Source organism: Sinocyclocheilus anshuiensis, unplaced genomic scaffold (assembly GCF_001515605.1).
Source record: "Sinocyclocheilus anshuiensis isolate Anshui unplaced genomic scaffold, SAMN03320099.WGS_v1.1 scaffold1642, whole genome shotgun sequence".
NCBI classification, from domain to species: domain Eukaryota; kingdom Metazoa; phylum Chordata; class Actinopteri; order Cypriniformes; family Cyprinidae; genus Sinocyclocheilus; species Sinocyclocheilus anshuiensis.
In genome coordinates, this window is record NW_015544316.1 from 501999 (window position 1) to 524696 (window position 22698).

Below are 22698 nucleotides of genomic sequence, written 5' to 3' on the forward strand. Positions count from 1 at the left end.
ATTCTCTCTCTTTATTTATTCCTTCTCTTTCTAGCTTGTACTTATTTGAACAATGTCTAAGAACTTGGTATTACATCCACTCCCTGTGTCTGTTTGCCTCTTTAAGAAGAATCGCTTTATGTATCCCCCAATTGTAAGTCGCTTTGGATAAAAGCGTCTGCTAAATGACTAAATGTAAATGTAAATGTAAAATGTGTGAATACAGTTTAACCACAAGGAAGTGAAATGAATGAATGAATGAATGAATGATAAAGAAAGAAAAAATGTGTTTCACAGGACTTCTGATAGTCACAAACAACTGGAAAACACTAAATGCAAACTATAAATTATTTATAAATAATAAATACAATTATAATTATAATTATTACAAATTATGAATATATATATATATATATATATAAAAAAAATAAAATACATTATAACCATATACATTATTATAAATAAAAATTAACTGGAGGAAGTGTTATACTATATAATGGGGTCCTATACAGTTTGAAGTTAAAATGTCTAAATGAAGGATCTGTTTATTACAAACATGCAGCTTTTCATTTTTCAAGGACTGGGGTTGTCTGGATTACTTGTGGATTATCGTGATGTTTTTATCATTTGTTTGGACTCATTCTAACGGCACCCATTCACTGCAGAGGATTCATTGCTGAGCAACAACATGTGTGACATGCTGTTATCATATAACAACTACAAAACTAAAAAATGAAGGAATGAATGAATCAATCAATCAATCAATCAAACAAATGAAATACGGTTTCATTTGCAAAGAAGATAACCATGTTTTTGGTTTTGTACAATTAATTGTTGTCTAGAATAAACTATTAAAATTCAAGAGACAATTAGAAACTATATATAAATGATGCAATTCATGCTAATCACTAAGTCAGCACTTGATGTCCAAAGCTAAACCAGTTGAGAAGCTCTGGTATGCTGGTCTTTTATGAACTTCTATTTGTTGACGACTTTCTAGGTCACTGCAAAGAAACGTCAAGTCACATTCCTCATCATTTAACCTTCTTCACACAACGTCACAAACCTCCAAATGTCTTAAATCAATAAACAAGTCTAGATGCTCCTGATGGAAATTTTACATGAATTTTGCAGTGACCTGGATGAGTGAGAATCTTTATAGACACGGCAATGTAACATTCCTTTTGAGAGACACTGATCCGAACCCAGCAGGAATACCCAGCTGATGGGTATTGCATTTAATCATTAGTTATGGATCTAGACACTTCAACACAGTTTGAACAATGCATTTCAACCAACTGAGAATTTTAATAATTTAAACATAATGAATGTATCTAATTTTGATACTTTTCTTGCAATTAAAAAGCAAATTATGATATTTTAAAGCTGCTTGGACAAATTTACATTATATTTGCTATTTTCAAATTTATTTTGTAACTTTGGTGCTTATATTTGTCACGATTCGCTGTGGGAGGAACGAGAGAGAAACGTGGAGTACAAGCAAACGTCTTTAATCCAGGAATCACAGGGGATAATCCACAACAGGAACAAGGGAAACACACAACAGCCAACAAGTATACTCGACAGAGGTGAAATGCACAGACAAGAACGTATAAACACAGGACAACTACCAAACACAGGTGCACATAATGACTAATTAACTAAACAAGGACAGGAACATGACCAAATAAACAGGGGCAAAACATAACAAAACCGGTCCATGATCCTGACAATATTTGTCATAATAATGTCTTTTGATTAGCGTTACTTGGAGCCTTTACCTGTTAATTGTTATCTCTGATTATTGCATTAATCAACATATCATGAAATAAATTGGATCACGTGTGTCAGGGCTGCATGTAATGTATTTCTATAAAAATGAAATTAAGTTTCAAAAGGCTCAGAACTGGCCACATAGTGTTTCAAACATGAATCACTGCCTCCATCATGTGGCCACTGTGTATTAAAACATCTACCTTCAAAAGGGGTTATAGCTCCTCCATATCATATCACAGAAGCATATTAAAATATCTTCTCATTCCGAGTAATTTGATATATGCAGACTTTGTAAATCCTGACTATATAATTATATATAACACAGTGGCCACATGATGGAGGCAATAATGATGTGATACTTTCACCTAATAGGAAACATCATCCTTTTCTTTTCTGAGTTTCATTGCAAATACAAGCAATTTGCATAATCTATTTAATTGTCAGTAGACAATTCTGTATGCCTGACCCATACTGCAAATAAGTGTCGCAGCTCTGCTGCAAACCAAATGATTCATTGTTTAAAACATTTGTTATGCTTTGAATTAGTTGAGTATTACAACTACACAATATTTTTTTTCTTTAGATAGACAGATGTAGTATGCCTGGGAATATCTATAGAACAATGGTGGAGTAGTAGGCCTAAACTCTTCAAACAGCTATAACACAACAGCAGCGCACCCTATGGGCCAATCTCTGCCTATCTGCTATGCCAGGGGTCAGCAACCTATGGCATGTGTGCCAACATTGACACACAGAGGGATAATCACTGGTATGCGAGCAATAGGGGAAACTCTATACTGACAAGTCCCCTCAATGATTAAAAACTCATGCCCAAAAGGTTGCCGACCCCTGATCCACAGGCTCCTGTGATTGTTTTTGTTCTTTAGTCCATTGTGATGTCAGCTAGCATTGTGTTTTCCAGCATCCACCATTTTTATTCAGCTTAATTTCCCTCAGCTATTTGTGAGTATATAAAGCACATGCTATGTGATCACGTTCATGTTACAGTGGATGGATAGACAGATTACCATGACTTTCATAACAGCTATGAAGACGCATCACATTTTTAGCATTTTCAAATAAATTTAGGGGGTTCTGATATGACAAATTGTATTAATTACAATTTTATAATGCAAATTCATGTACTTTATATGAGTTTGCATTTCATATTTTAACTATATTGTGTCATATTTATTATAATATTGTGTCATCATATCGAAACCCTGATACCTGTGGCACTTTCTGTGTTTGTTGATGTTGCAGGGCATTTGACATATTTTTTTTTTTTTTTTGTGAAGTGAAGTGAAGTGAAGTCTGCATAGGGACCTTGTGAATTTGGACACAGCTTTTGGTTATGAAACTACAAGCCCCTGGTTTTATTAAGTTTATTGGGCTGTCAGTAGATTAAAATAATTAATCATTATGTATGTTTATTTTCCAGTTTGTCTCTTGTTTAGCTGCCATGATGCCCAAATATTACCTAGCAAATGTTGCTAGTTAAATTTCCAATGCCAATTTCATTTAGCCATTAAACATTCGTCCATTTACTGTTAAATACAGTAAGAGTTAAACCAGTTCTTATTTGCTCATCCAATGCATCGCATTTAGTAAAAACGGAGTTAAAATTAACATGTCAATTTATCTTATTGCTAATTATTAGTTAACTCAAAGAGATTTGTTTGAGGGTAATTGTTTTGGAGTTTACATAATTTAGTACACAACACAAGGACTTAACAGTGTTCCGCCTGCGGTACACTACATACATTGAGGGTTAACCCTGTGAAACACAAAAAAAAAAAGGGAAACGTGTCATATATATTTGGAAAGCTAAGATTCTTGTGATTCGAATGATACAAACCATTTTAAGATACAATCAACACAGCAGGTACAATCAGTGTCTTTGTCAGACCAACAACAACCAAATAAACAATAGCAAAACTGAAGAAACTCACCTATGAATAGGGCTGTGCGATTTGGGGGAAAATATCAAATTGGGATTTTTTTGACAGATATTGCGATTGCGATTTGATTTGTGATTTTAAATTTACAAAGTCAAGCTTCAGCTCAATATTGTCAATAATGTGCAGCACAGTATGGGTATCATTACCCTGCTGAGAAAAAAACAATAGAAACCATCACAGAAATTCTTATAGTTTCCATTAAACCATTACAAAATTCCTTTTTGTTTTGGGCATTATTCTAATAGGAATTACTGTTGTTCTATTGATTGCCATCTGCCAGATTACATCCCACCAATAGAATCCATCAAATAGACACCACTATAGTTTACATTAAAACCAAACAAATTCCCATTATAACCCTGAAATCCATTAAATTGCGAGTATAAACGAGCATTACGAGACAGGCTGCGTCTGCGACATAAGCAAATCAGATAAAGATATAGGACAACAGCCAGACACCTCTTAAAGGGCCAGAAGAATACCTCTGGTATCAGGCCAAGAAAGGACAGGACGTCTCATTGGTCAAAATGCCTAAGATTTGGCCTGTGACTGCCATAAAAAACAAAAACAAAACAAAAAAAAAAATCCTTAGGACCTCTGGACACAGCAGCAGTGGGTGAAACAAAGAAAGATCAAAAATATCCATCCCCGCTCTGATGGAAACAGCCAATCACAGCACGGAAATGGAGAAGCGCCAAACTGAAATCTTCTCCTCATCGGAAAAGAATAAAGGTACACTGATTAAAATGATTTTGTGGTGAAGTAAATAATACAGAAAAACAAATGTCATTTCTACATTAAATAATTTAGTTCAGGCAAGAATTAAAAAAAAATAGTAAATTCAATATTAGTACTCACTTTTAGCTTGTAGAATTTAAAGTTTGAACTTATAAGTATATTTTACTTGGAATTGTTTGTTATTTTTACAAAGATTGTTTAAGTAAATATCAAAGTCATGATCCCGTTGTTCCCATCATGCACTTGGGCATGAATAATTAATCGGGTAAATTTGTTTGATATTTTCGAGATGTATTTACACTGTTTTAGTAACGTGCCGTTTTGTGACATCTAGATTTAATTTTCTATTCAAAATGACCCATTCATACTCTGTTATGTTACCTATGATTGTTACCATCATTGTGTATCATGTGCCAAGTAGTGAGGTCTCTGTGTTCATATAGTTAATAACTACAATGAGTCAACATATTGTTCTAAAAGGAATAAGGAACTGTCTACTTGCTTATATACATGTTTGTAAGTGAACCACTATTTCTTCAGTGCTATGTTGTATGAGTAAAATCTATAAACCGTGATTGAGTGAAAAGTACTTGAGTAGGGTCAACTTAAAATAATTAAGTAGAAATTACTCATCTAACTCTAACTGGCCATGTTAAATTGACTTATTTCCTTTGCTAATTTTATATAACTTAGTTAGGTAGATTGTACTTAATTCCATACTTACATTTTACTTTAAAAATATGTGTGCAAAAACTTGCAAAACAAAAATTAAGTAAATGTACTTATTGTTTTTTTTCAGTGTACCCTTCCGAAAGACACTCCTTGTTTTGAATCTTTCATCCAGAGAGACAATAGCAGATATTAGACCATGTTCTGAGTCTGAGTCCTGTAAGGGAAGTGACAGAAACAGGTCACCAACTGAGTGTCTCCTGCCTGTTACAGGGAAGGCAGCAACAGACACAACCAATCTAAGTCTCAGTAATGTAATGGAAAAGACGTTAACATACACCATTCTGAGTCTCCGGTACGTCCAGAGAGACACTAACAGATCACCAATATTCTGAGCCTCTGGCCCGTGAGGGGAGAGATATTCTACGTTAAGAGTCTTCGTCCAGCAAGACAACAACAGATGCAGCATGTCCTAATTCTCCATCCTAGAGAGACAAAGTGGATTGACAAAGTTCTGAATCCCTAGCCCAGAGAGGTTAGAGCAACCTTCACTTCAAGGTACTTCTGTCTGCATGTTTCAGGCTAAGGACCTTTTGCACTTACTCCAGGGAGACGTCTGCATGCCAGATTTTAGGACCATTTGGTGCTCCAGGAGATCAGCGTCCTACAGCGCTTCGTGTTAAAGGCTGTTTAAACGGATTCCTGCTCCTTTCCCCACTGCATTGTTATCAGCACGACCAGTGGAAGAAGTCACCACCACCGACTGCTCACTCGACCACAGAGAATGTAAATATCACTTATCCAAATCTCTTCCAGAGACCTTGGCCCTGTTTTTATATTATCAGTATGGGATTTTACAATTTACATTAGATATTATATAGCTGATTGCAGTTGATAATAAATAATAGCTAAGTTATTTGTTTGATGCATAATAAGGTTCTTCACCTTATTTGTTTTAGAGTAGCAACATAGTTCTGACATAGCGACACCCAACTGAATCACTTGCACTTTATGCATCGTATGCACTTTATTCCTTTTTAATTTATTAATTTAGTAGCTGTGATTACTCTTGTCTATATTTTGTTAATAGAATTTATTTTTACACTTATGTCTTCCTTGTTTTGATGATACAGTAAGAGGTTCTACAAGTTAGATATCCCACCAATCTTTCTTATCTGATGTACTTATAACCGCACCTTAAGTGAGACTTGATCCAAAATTCATAACATCATCGGTGACGCGAGTGCCCATCACTACACCGTTTCGCCTCCTTAAGCTGGCGAAAGCAAATTCGCTACATTTGAATGAGCTCATTGTGCAGGCACAAACTTAAATAAATTTTGTGGAAAAGTGTAATTATTATTAGTATTATTATTATTATTTAGTGATCCTGAAAGCCTTGATTACCCAACTGAGGTATGTTTAGAGTTGTTAATACTAAACTCTGTTTATCACTTAAAATGGTACATATTGAGGACATCTGCTGGTTAAAAGAGTGTAATTGCAATGGAAAGCCTCAAGATAAACGTGCGATGGCTTGGAAACTACTGCCTACATAATACACAATCATTACTATATTTACGTAAATACACTAAGTGTATTTAAATATAGTAATGATTGTGCATGATTCGTTGAATGTGTTGAAGTTAATATAAGCAGGATTTTGATGACCATAGTTTGATAAATTTTGTGTTGACATAAAAGTGTCTCTAAGGTTTTAGCTTTTCCCATCTATAAAATTAGCTTCCTGTAAGACTTTGTTCAGCATGGAGAGATTATTAATTATTTATCAGTGTAGCACTACAAATAAAACATGTCATTTTGACCGACTGGATTTTTTTTTTTTTTTTTTCCAAAGTAATAACTATCTACAGTACTTGAGTGCTGCATTGGTAGGAGGGTTTAATTTCATTGTACCTTCTTTTGTGACAAAGTGCTTTAAAACTCACTCTTCATTCTTCTGTTTTTCTTCACTTCTTGCAAATCTTCAATCATGTACTGTTAAAATTGTAGAGGAGAGAAAAACAGTAGAATAGATGTTATTTTTTTTTCTATTCATGCAACCACTCAAGTTGAGAACTACAGAAAGCAGACAATACAGCATATCAAAAGAAAGTGGTTTCCTCAAAGGTGTTGTGGAGCCCCCCAAAAAAGGCCCAAACTAATAAAGAAACACAACCCACACAAGGTGAGAGATCACAGGACGGAAATGATATTACCATATCACTCAGAGTGATAAATAAAAAGATACAAAGAAGGTTTATCACTCCAAGGACGGACAGTCGCTGCTGTGTTCAGGCCATCCCAGAGTCAAACCCACACACTTCTGCATCTTCCTCTTCCAAAATGGACTGACACTGATACTAGAATGGACTTCTTCACGCTATCGAAAGCAACTACTGTAGATCGTGATCGATGTGTTTATTGTACAAATTATATAAATGTAATAAAGGAGTTGAAGTCCAAGCATCAACCATCAAAATTTCTAATGAATCCCTTTTTTTTATGAATCTATTTTGCATTGTTTGCATTGGACTGGATAGGAGGAGCAAGTTTTACTTTTTTAAGTGTTAAGTGTTAAGGCAATTTAAGTGTTACTGTGTTTTTGAGCAAGATGAGAAAAGGATAAATGTTTTTAGTATTTGCTGTTGTTTCTGTGGGGATTTAGACGTGTTTTTGTTATGTTGGTATTTTGACTACTTTATATTGTTTTACTTAACCCTTGATGGGACTAATTGTGAATTCACAGCTTGAAAAAAAAAACTTTATATTTTACATATATTTAGGACTAAAATCATTTTTCAAAATTTGTTTTCTATCTGACATTTGACTTTTTTAGGGTTCTGTCATTTATAACTGATTTTGTCCCATTAGGGTAAATTATTTTTGGCAAATTGTCTGAAACGTCACACACAGTCAAATGCATTTTCACTATCTGAAAAGAAGTGTAAAGGTCTTACCTCTGGTAGTTGTTTGGATGACATATTTCAAGCTGGGTTTTTTTGAGATTGTGTTAAAAATACCAATGACAAATTAATTACATATCATATGAAATGTGTATGAAATTATTATATTATATAATATTCAATGATATTATGATATTATTTATGATATGATATGATATATGATATTAGAAATGATCTTCCACAAATCATGTTAATATGCTGATTTGCTGCTCACACAACATTTCTTCTTATTAGCAATGTTGAAAACAGTTTTTGCTGAACAGTTTCCACAAAAATATGAAGCAGCACAACTGATTTCAACATTGATAATAATAAGAAATGTTGCGAGAGCAGCAAATTAGCATATTAAAATGATTTCTAAAGGATCATGTGACACTGGAGACTGGAGTAATTATGCTGAAAATTCAGCTTTTCATAAATGTTAGTATATATTTAAGTAGAAAACGTCTCAGGTTACTTGTGTAACCATGGTTCCCTGAGTAGGGAACGAGACACTGCGTCCTCTAGGGGGCGCTATGGGGAACGCCTCGTCGTGACCCGTGTCTGAAGCATACATTGAAAAAACACCAACTCGTTGGCCGGCGACAGCCATGACGTCACTACCGGTGCGACTATAGTATAAATAGGCGCCGGGAGCACACATCATTCACTTCTTCGTCTGAGGCTTGCGTCCGCAGCATGGCGAGAAAACCTAGAGGACGCAGTGTCACGCCTTGTCTGGATCACATCCCTCAGGTCTTGCCTACCTTCCTTTGACCCACGATACTTCCTACCCCTACCCGCAGCCTGCTTAGTAGCACGGAGAGCAAGATCCGTGGTGCGGCGCAACTCAGCCATAGATCGTGTGTGTCATCTGGTGTCAAATAGCGATGACACGGATGCACACACCTTCTAAATGCTCTGCTAGTGCTCGCCATAATAAATAGAGATAACTCTTACTTTTTCCTTGGAATGCACGCTTCAAACAGAACAGTCAATGAAGACGAAGAAGAGAATGATGTGTGCTCCCGGCGCCTATTTATACTATAGTCGCACCGGTATTGACGTCATGGCTGTCGCCGGCCAACGAGTTGGTGTTTTTTCAATGTATGCTTCAGACACGGGTCACGACGAGGTGTTCCCCATAGCGCCCCCTAGAGGACGCAGTTCGAAGAGAACAGTAGTTTTCAACTGTAATAATATTACTGATTTTGCTGTATTTTTAATTAAATAAATTAAGTTTTGCTGAGCATACAGTATAAGACTGATTTAAAAAAAATCTTACAGACCCAAACTTTAAACACTAGTGTATATTTATAAAATAGAATTTTGTGTGTAGGCCTAATTGTTTGTGTTTATTGATATTATTACTGCAGTACCTTGTTTTATATATGAATGGAAACTAACTAGTACTGATCTAAAAATCCCACAAAAAAATATTTAATTTGAAAAGAATGGAGTGATAATTATTGTATTGTTCAAATGCTGGTGCAGATTCAATTATTATTGGAATTTTAAAAAGTTTTTCAACAACAATATGGAGTGCATGACTGCTCATTCTGTCAAGTTCTGTCACTTGCAGAAGTTCTCTGATGACTCTGCCATCGTTGGTCTGATTACAGATGACGATGACAGGGAGTACAGAGAACTGATTCAGGACTTTGTGGACTGATGCCAATGGAACTGCCTCCAGATAAATGTAGGGAAAACTAAGGAGCTGGTGGTGGATTTCCGCAGGCACAAACACTCTTCATCACTAGTGTGTAATATTAGTACTACTATTTTATCACTAGTGAATATTCAGGGAAAGGACACTGAAAGAGTGGATAGTTATGGATACTTGGGTGTTCATTTGAACAATAAACTTTCTCTGTGGTGGCCTCAGCCATCTTCTATGGAATGGCCTGCTGGTGTAGCAGCATCTCTACTGCAGACAGGAAGAGATTGGACAAAATGATCAGGAAGGCCAGCTCAGTCTTGGGGATGCCCCTGGGCACAGTACAGGAGGTGGGGGAAAGGAGGATGGTAGCTAAGCTAACATTCTTGCTGGAGAATGACTCCCACCCCTTGTATGAAACATTTTCATCTCTGGGCAGCTCCTTCAGTGATGGACTGTTGCATCCTAAGTGTCTGAAGGAGCGATACCGAAGGTCTTTTCTCTCTGCTGCTATCAGATGTTACAATCAGAGCTGCTCCCAGTGAACCAGTTACCACTTTATAAGTGCAAATTGTTTGTTTACATTTTTATTTTGTTTTTATATAGATTTTCTTCGCTGCTGTAACTTGGAAATTTCCCCACTGTGGGACGAATAAAGGTTTAATCAATCAATCAATTAAAATATAATGTATAGGGTGTGTATATATGCAAATGATTTTAGTTTAGAAGTATTTGTTGAATTAACATCCAATATGTAGAAGTGGATTTTAGTTATTGGTCACTCATATAAAGTCATGACATGCTGTTCCTCTCTGTTACGTCCCACAAATGCAATTTCATCCTCCTCTCCAGCAGTAGCTCATAGCGTCAGAGACAGACGATGTGCTAGAGGTCGTCCAAAGAGTAATATAAGTTTCATAATCTGTAACACTGTACTCCATCATCAGCAGGGGTCCCTCTAGGGCCGAATGGGGGCTGGTGGAGACTGTCTCTGGGGCCAAACGGAGGCAGAAATGGGTCATAGACAGAGAGTTCTGCAGCACTGGTGATGACTCACTCGTCCAGAGGCCACTGAAGTTCTTAAATGTTCTCAAATGCTTGCTGTTTTTTCCAATGTTGGGCTGACAATCGGTTAATTTTTGCTCAGTATTTTATTTAGAAGGAAAAATGCTTCCCATATCCTTGTTGTTGAGGTCAAAGGTCATGTGCTTGCTCACACTCTAATGTGAACTCCATATTCTCCTATATCATACTATATGATCCATAAAAGCCTGCAAAAGTGCAAAATCATCTGACATATTTTGGAATCTCGTCAAATTAGACAGATGCCAAAGTGGAGATTGTGTGTGATGCATTCAATCTCAAAAACATAACTAAGCAAAGGAAGAAAAAAAAAAAACACCTCAGGCTGATCTGATTGTCCATATATATATATTTTTTTTTTTAGATACATCATATGAAGATGTGAGTATTGAATATGACACATCTTGAGAAATGTTTATTTGTTCCTCTCTCAATCATCACTGTATTGCACATGTATTGAAATATGTATTGAGTATTGAAACTACAGAGCTTTGATTAGTAGACAAAGCATTTAGACATAATCTTACTGAGACATATAATTGGTAGATATTGAGTGACAACTGATATTTATATGCATTTTATGTAAGTAGTCTGCTATACTGTTATAAAGATCTCACTGATTTACATCACAGGCTTTCACAATTTCTTCTTTTTTGGCCATATATATATACAAATATAAAAAATCTGAATATATAGATGTAAATCTGAATATACAAATGTAAATTGTGAATATATAGTTATAAGACTGAATATATAGAAGTAAATCTAAATATATAGTTATAAGCCTGAATATAAAAATGTAAATTGTGAATATATAGAAGTAAATCTGAATATATAGTTATAATTCTGAATATATAAATGTAAGTCTGAATATATAAATGTATATCTGAATATATAGTTATAAATCTGAATATATAGAAGCAAATCTGAATATATAGTTATAAGTCGGAATATATAGAAGTAAATCTGAATATACAGTTATAATCCTGAACATATAAATGTAAGTCTGAATATATAAATGTAAATCTGAATATATAGTTATAAGTCTGAATATATATAATTATCTATTCAGATTCACTTCTAAGTCTGAATATATAAATGTAACTAATTGATATAAATGCATTTCATTAAATCTGAATATATGTATAAATCCTGAATATATAAATGCAATTATGGATATATATTGTCTACATCTCAATATAACTGTATAATCGTTATTATAAGGCATATCAATAGACTTTTTAGTATACATGTACATCCTGTATATAGTTATCAATGTAAATATTTTACTATATTAATTATTGTATGTGCATCTTGCTAATATAAACCAAAATTAGTATTTTCCATTTTCTTTAAAAAAGGCTGGCTGTGGTGCCAAAAGGTCCTCACAGTCAGTGACAATGCTATTGCCCATCTTTTCTACACAGTTCAACATGTCTGAGAGGGCTAGGGAAATTGTTAACAACATTATATGTGTCATATGTCTGTTGTTTTCAGTCAGTTTGGGGAGGTATTACCCAATGCTCCCGAGTCTCCTATGTCTCCACTGGTTCCGTCCAGCCCTGAATCTACTGGGTCTCCACTGGTTCCGCCCAGCTCCTGTCCTCCTGTGTTCCCTCCCAGCCTCCCTCTCCCGCCTCCTCTTAAACCAGCCAGTTCCTCAGCCCAATCTCCGCTGATGCCTGTCAGTCCCTCAGCTCACCCTCAGTCAGCGCCAGCTGAGCGCTCTGATCCGCTGCCTCGGGACTTCCAGTCTCCAGCTCCACCTAGGCGTGAGGATCCCCTGTCTCCGCCTCCGAGCCTTGGACTCCACCTCGGTCCTTCAACCCATCGGCTCCGCCTTGGCTCCTAGCTCCCTCGTCTCCACCGTGGCCCGTCATCCCACTGGCTCCACCGGGCTCCCTCGTCCATCCGGCTCCACCCTGGTCAGTCGTCGACCATCTGCTGCCTCAGGACTCTACTCCTCTGGCTTCACCTCGTCATTTCGATCCTCCGGCTCTGTCAGGCTATTCCTTTCCTTTGGCTCCGCCTTCATCCTCAGTTGCTCCGGCTCCGCCGCGGTCTTCCGGATCCCCGTCTCCGCCTCAGTCACCTGAGCCTTCAGCTCCGCCTTGGCCCTCCGGATCCTCAGTGTCGCCCTGGCTCTCCGTCTGCTCGGCTCCTTCCATCGGCTCCATCTCCGTCAGTTGTCCCCAGGGTGTCGTTAAGGCCTTCTCCACCATGGCTCCTCCCTCGACTCCGCCCTGGGGCTTCGTCTTGGCTGGTCTCGTGACAAACATCTGGCTTCTCCTGCTGCTGGCTTTCCCTTGGCTCCTCCCACCCTCCACTCCCCCATGGACTTATTGTTTGGACTCTTTTTGTTTCTGCCCCTCGCCTGCTCCACGCCCTCCTCCTGAGACCCCACCCTCCCTCCTCAGTTGAAATATGTCACGGCGCAGGGACGCACCTTTCCGGGAGGGGGCAAACTGTCACATGTCTGTTGTTTTCAATCAGCCTGTTCCCCTGTGACCTAGTTTATGTCTCTTGTTGATTGTTTCATTTGGTTCAGGTGCGTGTCATCATTATCGTCATTAGCTTCCCTTTATTAGTTGTGTTCTGTTCTCAGTTTAGGGTCCGTTCTCGTCTATGTGATGCTGTCTCCTGGATTTTCTAATTAAAATAACTTTTTGTTGATCTCCTTCGTCCTTGTGCGTTTATACCTCACCAACGCGTAACAATATGTTTACAAATAGTGATTGGAGTGAATGGAGACAATTGCAGCAGCATATGATAGACAGTAATAATTAAAATAATGAATATATTACAATATCTGCATTGATACATGTAGAGGATACATAGGCATACTGTTTTCATTAAAAAAGCAAGAACATCTGCCTATTGGCATGCCTAATAGTAAAGATATATTTATGTTGAAATGTAGAATATATATATATGGCTAACAGATATGGCTCAACAAATTAGAATATGGTGACATGCCAATCAGCTAATCAACTCAAAACACCTGCCCAAATCATCACAGACTGTGGAAACTTAACACTGGACGTTAAGCAACTTGGGCTATGAGCTTCTCCACCCTTCCTCCAGACTCTAGGACCTTGGTTTCCAAATGAATACAACACTTGCTCTCATCTGAAAAGAGGACTCTGGACCACTGGGCAACAGTCCAGTTCTTCTTCTCCTTAGCCCAGGTAAGACGCCTCTGATGTTGTCTGTGGTTCAGGAGTGGCTTAACAAGATATATATATATATATTAGGGATGTGCGCTACGACTAATTTGATGTCGTTTAAACGGAAGTTTTGTATCCGACTAGTCTAAACGCAAGAAACCCCTAAAAGATAGTAAGAAAAGAAACTGCATGTGTGTGTATATAATAGCCTACATTTGAAATACTTAATCTATGAATCACACTGTCAAATCCCTCAATGAATTCCGCTAAAAAATAGGTCACGATTATGCCGTACGCTTGCATCGCGTTATCATCATTTAATTATAGGCGGTCATTAAAAAGAAAAAAAAAAGAGAAGAGCATACACTCAACGTCAGCCGATGCTTATTTATTCAAATCAGCTGGGGCAATGCAGAACAATAGAAAATCAATCAATAGCCTGACAGAATTCTTCGTCTTCATATAACGTTAGCCAACATATTAAAACACAAGTCAAAAACATTAGGAAAGTTTATCAAGGAATAACATTAAAACGGCTTTTAAAAACGTACTTCATGCAGGCTATGTCTTCTAAAAACAAAACAATGCAACAATGCCCATTTTACTTACTTAGACCATGCATTTTTGTTCAGTGAAATTAACGTCAACGTGGTCTGGTGAAAGACGGGACCTGAGGCGATTAACAATTATTCCTGCACTTGAAAAAACGCGCTCAGAAGGAACTGAAGTCGCAGGCACGCGATAACGACAAGCAAGCCGATAAAGTTTCGGAAAGCGCCTGGACATCCCGCACCACCACCGAAGTGGGTCTTCGTTTAGAGGAATAGACGGCTCCTTCCAGTAGAGCTCCAGCTCATCTTCATTCATGGACTCTCCGTAGTCATACCCAAAGAAAGCCCTCAGACATATTTTCTTCTGTTTTGGAGTGCTGGTGCCGTCTTCATTAACAGTACCGCTATTTTCATCATCATTTGACGGAAGGCTTTGGTACAGTGATGCGATTTTGTCTCTCACGGCCTGTTGCATGTCCACTTGTAGAAAGCTGAGATGCTTGTGTCGAGGGTCAAGTGCAGAAGCAAGCTGTGCTGCACTTCCAGCTTTTTCTGTATCCAAGGTACTTATCCTTCTCTCCAGTGATGCTGCAACCGTCCCTTTGAACTCGGCAACTTTGTTTGAATCGCCTGCTTCTGGGCAGAGATGCCTAGGAGGATTTATTGATAAAACAATTTAATAATTTGCAGATAAAGATGAACGATCATATTATTATTATTATTATTATTATTAACAACACTATATTAAATATATTGTAGTCTATATTTGGCTATATTTATTTACCTGTTCAGTAAGCTCATTGTCACGGGTAACACCATGGAAACCGACACATATGTCTCGCTGCATAAAGCAGTGGTAGCACTTTTGAGAGACTCCAGTATGGGTAGCATGGTTTCGATGGTCATCCAGTTCTCATCAGATAACTCCAAAGTCCTGGCGTCTGAAAGTTTGGTGACGGATCTGTCGGATAATACAGCAGCAACGGCCCATCTCTGTTAGTGTAGGCGTGCAAACATATCGCTGACTGAATTCCAGCGAGTTTTGCAGGACTGTATAAGTGTGTGTTGGGGCAAAGCTTGCTGTTCCTGCTTTTTCTTGAGTGCAACAGTTGCCACAGTACTATGGTGAAAATGGCTCACCAGTCTTGTGCATGCACCAATTCACCGTGTCATGGTGTTAGCTTTAAATCCATCCGTTACCGCTAACTGCAGCGTGTGGGCAAAGCATGCAACTGACTCCCACTCGAGGTCTTTGTTGGCCAGCACTATATTGCTTGCGTTGTTGTGGACACAGGCAGTGACCTTGCTGTTCAGACCCCAATTACTAATTGCTGTTCGGAGATGTTCTGCTAAGTTTTCCGCAGTGTGGCGCTCATCGAGTGTGCGAGTCTGTAGTACGCTACTTTTGAGTTCGCCTTCGATGATAAAGTGGCACATTATTGTCATGTAAGCCTCTGTTTTTAATGATGTCCAGCAATCAGTCGTTATTGCTACGTAATCTGTCTTCTCCATGGTCTTTTTCATATTCGCGAGCATGTTCTGCGGCACCAGCTCCAACCGTGACGTGATCATTTTCCGCCCTGGTACTCTGTATTCAGGCTCAACGAAGTCCATGAGTTTGCGGAAGCCTTCTCCTTCAACAAAACTGAGTGGCAACAGGTCTCTTGATATCATCTCAGAGATCAGCTCAGTTATTTTTTCAGCGTGGACGGGATCGCAGCGGCGGCGGGTTGTAGTGAATGACGTGACTGACATTTGCTGGCTTTGGCTAGCCTCCAAGTCTAAGCGAACGCCTACGTGCCTGTATTGAATATGATTGCGCATTGCTCCAGTAGAGTTATTGTAAGCCAATTTGACATTACAGAGTTTACACAAAACTTTTCCGTTTCCTTCTAATTCAAAGTAATCCCACACCTTGCTCGTCTTTCGCGTGGTCATTTTTGAGTTCGCCATAACTGACACGAAGAAAACTCATGCGAGGTCTGAGGTAAAAACGTAGTTTCCGCCCAGAAACGCTTTTAAAAATAATCTATTATTTTTCAAACATTTTATTTAAAATGTTATTTAAAATGTTTTAAATTTAACGTTAAAATTATGGTAATTTGAATGATAAAATCATGTTTTTTTTTCTCTTGTGCAATCGACTATTGTTTTCAGTGTCGACTAGTGGGAGCTGTACCGTTTAGTCGACTAGTCGACTAGACCCGCACATCTCCACTTGCGATCGATATGATACCTCTTCATTCACTGCTACGAATTGATGGCGGTCAGATAGGTACGACTTGAACGATTGTACTTTGATGCAAATTCATCTGACTTCTTCCTGAAATTAGTCAAATTAGGGGGCATTTACACAAGACCGTTTTCAACTAAAAAAATAAAATTGTTTATGAATTTTGGCCATTTATTTATACAGCAACGGCATTGGGGGCTTGAATACGCAAACTTTTGAAAACAGCCTTTAAAGTGCATGTTTTTGAAAATCAAACCATTATTGTGTAAACTATGAAATCAAACTGTGAAATCAGTGATGTCATGTGCATGTGTATTATGTATTTAGTCTATAGTTATGTCTGCAGGTGTGTAGTGTTTCTTTATAAAAGTAACATTGCCAACTACTGGCCTGGCATGCATAATACAGAGTTTTTAGTCTTTTTTGCGAATCCATGTGAACAGGGACTATTTTGACAAGTTTGTCATCTCTATGTGAAACTTTTCAGAAATGCATTGTTGTCATGTAAACCTACCATTAGACAGATGCCAACATGGAGAGACATTTCATCTTACTTTTTGGTCATATAATTATCAGCAACTGCACCAAATTGCATATCTTTGTTCAGTTTGAGGTGTGTGTGTGTGTGTGTGTGTTTTGTTTGTTTTTCCTCATTGAGTTCTTAAGCGCCATATTCTCCTACTGTATTTCATACAATACGGCCCATAAAAGTCAGATGTATCAAATATGATACATCAACAAAATGTATGCAGGTATTTTGGTTAAAATTCATGTCATCTTTTAGAAACTAATCCAATATCAGTGTGCCATACCATACAACAGTGTAAAACTAAGCAAGTTAAAAGAAAATACAGCCAAGACTGCATTACAGAAGATACACAAAGTTTGTGGCATCACATTGTGTGGTGAATTTTTGGTTGATGACACTGAGAGAATCAAAATGCAAGAGATGTTTAGAAATCAAACACCCAGACACACCTAATAAAATATTCCCTTTTCCCCCCTGCCTTTTATTAGACTGGTAAATCACACTTCGGCTTTTATAAAATTGTCAATTTCAGCCCATGTCATACTAATAACTGCATGTTGTTGTGCCTATAGCGTAGTTCAATGAGATATTAATACATTTTCCCCTTTGGCCCCCAATTTTGAGCCCACATCTTGCTTGTTTATCATTCTAATAACTTCACCAGCTTGTTTTCTTTATGAATAATTTATAATCACTTTTGGGACATGTACGGGATGGCATGTTCGGTTCCTATCATTTGCACCTTGGTTCCAGGGCAGCTTAAATCTATTTTATTCCTATCACAGACATTAGCTAACCTCCACTCTGATCATTAATTTCACATTTAGCCGTAGCAGCGGCACAAAATGGACTCCCTATCTAATCAAATCTTGGGGATCAGTCCTGTGATGCTTTCAACACAAGCATTCGCACCAGCAGCTCCCGCATACGATAAGCTCATAGAGGTTATTGGATAACAGCCACAGCTCATGCGTAACATCTCAAGGCAATTCTGCAGCGATTACACACACACAACTAGGGGGGTCATTGAGGCTTTGTGTTGTTTCCTAGTTTAAGCGTTTTCTGCACATCGCACCTGATACACGTTTATTTTATCAAAATCCATTTCATGCATTATGCATCGTGATTTTAGAAGAAGCTGATAATGATATTGCACCATATAGACATTCTCTGATGCATATATTTTTTGCAATGTTGACCTTGTTTGACAGTTGGAATTCAGCCTACTGTTAAAGTTTATATACACCTAGGATGACTTGAGGGTGAGTAATTTATGGGCTAATTTTCATTAAAACATAACCCTAAATTGTAAATTGCTCTCATAGTTTTCTTTATTTTACCTTTTATGTAACTTTCAAATGACAAGACTTAATTAGCACAGTTATGAATAAATTCATGCTATGCATGCATTTTCTGAAACATCCTAAGAAATGTGCTACTGGATGAATACACATCTTGAAAGGAAATCTTCTTGTGTCTCACGCACAGATATGAACACAGCTTGTCTCAGCAGTTCAGTGGGTGGGAATACACTGAAACTAATTTAGCAAGAGTCGCTGTTGATGCGCTTCTGATGCTATACCTGGAGTATTCTCACGCCTCGCTGGCTTTCCATGAACGAATGAAAGAGTAATTGGAAAATATATTTTAATGTTATAGACCCTATAGCCATTTTCTAATAGTAGGAGCTGCTGTGAAAGATAGATAGATAGATAGTCAGATAACCTGTATTTGACAACTGATTATTTATTTATTCTAACTTATTTAAAAAAATAGTTTTAATGTATTTATTTTAGCTTTTAAAGTTACTATTACAATGTTAAATTAAATGCATGTAAAATTTAATAAAACATTAAAATTGTTATTATTATTATTATTATTATTATTATTATTATGTATATTTATATATTATTTATATACTTATTCATTGTAATTAATGTATTTACTTATTTGAATGTAATTTTGTTTATTTAATTATTTTTATTATTATTATATTATTTTTTCTTTCAAATTAAATGACTAAAAATAAAAATGTATAGCATAAACTGCATTGTTTCCTGGAGGTGACCCAGATAGATCCAGATCTTTTATAGGCTATTTTTATATGATGCATTTTTATAGGCTATGTGTCTTTGTCTCTGTGACAACCCAAAGAAGCTGAAAACATCAGAACTGTGATTATGCATCTATTCTCCATGTGAACACTTAATTAGAACACTTGTGTGTGTTTGAGTCCTCCTGTCCCGTTCCTCATTCCCTCTTTCTAAACTGTCTCTGCAATCACTGCCAATGCAAAGTGGCAAAAAGGTCAAAAACAAAAAGAGTGGCCAAGAAAAGTGTGATGGATCTAGAATCCAATTCCAGGGTCTGATCCTGGCACAGAGAGTATTATGCAGCTCTGTGAATGAGCCATCAAGCTTAAAGGACTCTCCGTTTCTGATTTACAGCTATACAAGAGTGCTACATCTAAAGAAACTCCGCTTACTCAGCTTATCCGCTACCAACAGCCGGCCAAGATGTTACATTTAGCACCGTGAGGAAGATCGAGTAGTGTTAATGCCTGAAGGATTTTGGCCGAAAAAGAACAGCAGGAGGGAAGCAGGGCAGAGAAAGCCATAAAGTCTCTAAAAGGATGTTGTGCTAAACAAAATCTATTTTCGTGGGCAGCTTAAATGCCTGCCTTTGAAAGTGTAACGCCATTACATCTGACAACACAATCTGTAACTTACAATTCAATATCACTGGACATAGCAGAATAAAGATGGTTTTGAAAACAGTTCAACGTGGTTATCCTGGAGGTATTCGCACACTCACTCATATTCATATACATGACAATGCCAATTGTTTTCCATCATGGCTGCCTCAAACCTGATTGGCTGGCTTGTATTAAAACTAGGTTTGTGATGGTGGAGGATAACATGCAGTGTCACAACTGTGATTTGTGTGTGTGTGTGTGTGTGTGTGTGTGTGATTGTGTAGCAGTATTTCAGAATGAACACTACTTGTTTGTGAAATTAATCTAGAGATTGTATAATTTGAGATGACATCACCGTCTCTGCTGCAAACGACATGACCTTATAAACAGAGAAGCATTTCCCTAATCTTCTCTGTGATTTGGGGCCACTACCAGTCCTTGTTCCTCACCTGGTCCAGTCGGGTCAGCCCAAGTGATCATCAGAGCATACACATCTCCATAGTGTGGAGGGCGTGTTAGTGTTTGGTGGATGCATACCAACACTCCACTCCATAAAGCACAACTGGCCAGATGATGGTCTTGTAAATGTAACGTGCAGTATGGCGCAAATGCAATCCTCACTATCACCCAGTGACTGATGGAAATGAGTGTGAAGAGGGCACACTATTTCCACATTTGGACCAGTTAACAGAAGACTAAACTCGCTCAAGAGACAGGCTCAACAACAAGGAGGAAAGGAAACACAACAGCACTGGGTGTGTTAGGAACAGGCAAGATATATTGGGGGAAAAAATGAGAAAAGACAAAAAAATAAAAGGAAAATAAAAGACCCAACCAAGAGAATTCAATTTTCAGTTAGAAAGATTTGAGAAAACTCCAACTTTAAGAAGTATGTTTTTCCTCCTCTGTAACATTCACGCTAACATCCACTTGTGATCTGCACTTCTATCTCAAAATGTATATTATTTCTCTAATACAACTATTAGTTATGCATGTTTTATCGTATTGTTTTCTCTTTTTTTTAGGATCACCTGATTGGTGCATCAGGAGCAGATTCACCAAGCGTTCTCTTTCTGGCCAAAGAACATTCTCTCACTGTCTCTCCTGGCACCGCCCATTTAGGTGGGGCTAACTTTCTATTCATCTAATTGGACCAATTTTCCACTTGTTAATTAAATAACTATTCTAAATGAATTTTATTTTATTTATTTTTTTTTTACTTTATGCGGTTTCTTATTTTCTTAAAAAAAAAACACTTAACTTCACAGATAATAATAAAACACAGACTTTTGCATATTCATGAATGCTAATAATACTCTTTATTTTCAGCTTCAACAGAACTTATAGTAACCTGGTTGGTTACATAAATCTTCGCCTTGAGATGGATGGGTAACCGCTGTCTGACGAGAGAGTGGAGCCAAAGCGAAAGTGGAGCCGGCATACATACATATACTATAAATACACTACTGCACAGAAGTCTTAGCCTATTAGTATTTTTGCCACGAAAAAAAATAAATTTCTAAGCCAGTAATTTCTGTCTTTTGTTGTGGTGTGCCAGTAGGAAATATAAGTTTACATTTCCAAACATTCCTTTTGCCATTAATTGTAATAATCCAGTGAGATGTTTGCATGCAAAAGGAGTCTGACAACAGCCAGTGTTCCACACAGAGATCTGATCTCATCATCATCCAGTCTGTCTGGAATGACCTGAAGAAACTGACACAGACTAAATCCAGAAGAACTGTGAAAACGTTTCCAAGATTCTTAAAGAAACTTTCCTAAAAAGCTATACCTTAAAAATTATGTGCTAAATGTACCTAGAACAAAAGCTGTTTTAAATGCAAAGGGTGGTCACACCAAATGCTGATTTGATTTAGTTAATTGATAAATAAAATATATTTATGACGTTATTTTTGAAAGCATCCTCACTTTACAGCATTTTTACACAAGTGTTTTCACTGTACTGTAGCTTTGCAGGTAGATTTCTTCAAACATCTTTGAGACATTGCCACAGTTCTGCATTTAGTCTGTTTCAGATTTTTCTTCATGTCATCCCAGACTGACTGGATGATGGTGAGATCAGATCTCTGAGTGGAGAACTGGACGTCAGACTCCTTGTGCATTTTGCACAGTAGTGTGTGTGTGTGTGTGTGTGTGTATATATATATATATATATATACACACACATATATACTAAATCAAATAATAATAAAAAAAAGTCTGCACTGTTGAGACATTAATTAGGGTTTTTTTATTTTTTATTTATTTATTTATTTATTTATTTTTTTTTTTTCAAATACCCTTATGGTAAAGACTTAATTTAACTTTAATGTTCTGGGGAAAGTCAGTCAGTCGGTTTTAGAAACAACATTGTGGACAAAAATGAACTATTTCTTATCCTATGCAAGTTTGCTTCTAAAGTAAATATGGCTTGTTTTAAAGATTTTTAGATACTGGATTTATAGATTAGTTTTTATGTGGTAGTAATTGTGTCGAGTCACAGCACCTGCAGGCAGCTTATCGCGTTGCACCTGGTTAGGACACAGCCAGTGTCTTAATGAAACCATCACCCATCTACTTCACTCCAGTCCTTTATCTCCATTTCAATCATTTCCGTCTACACTCCAACCATTTTTTTTCCCTTTCCTTCACCTCCCACCCTCTTTGTGTTTGTCCTCGCTGCCTCTCTCCAGCCAAAGAGATAGCGATAGCGAA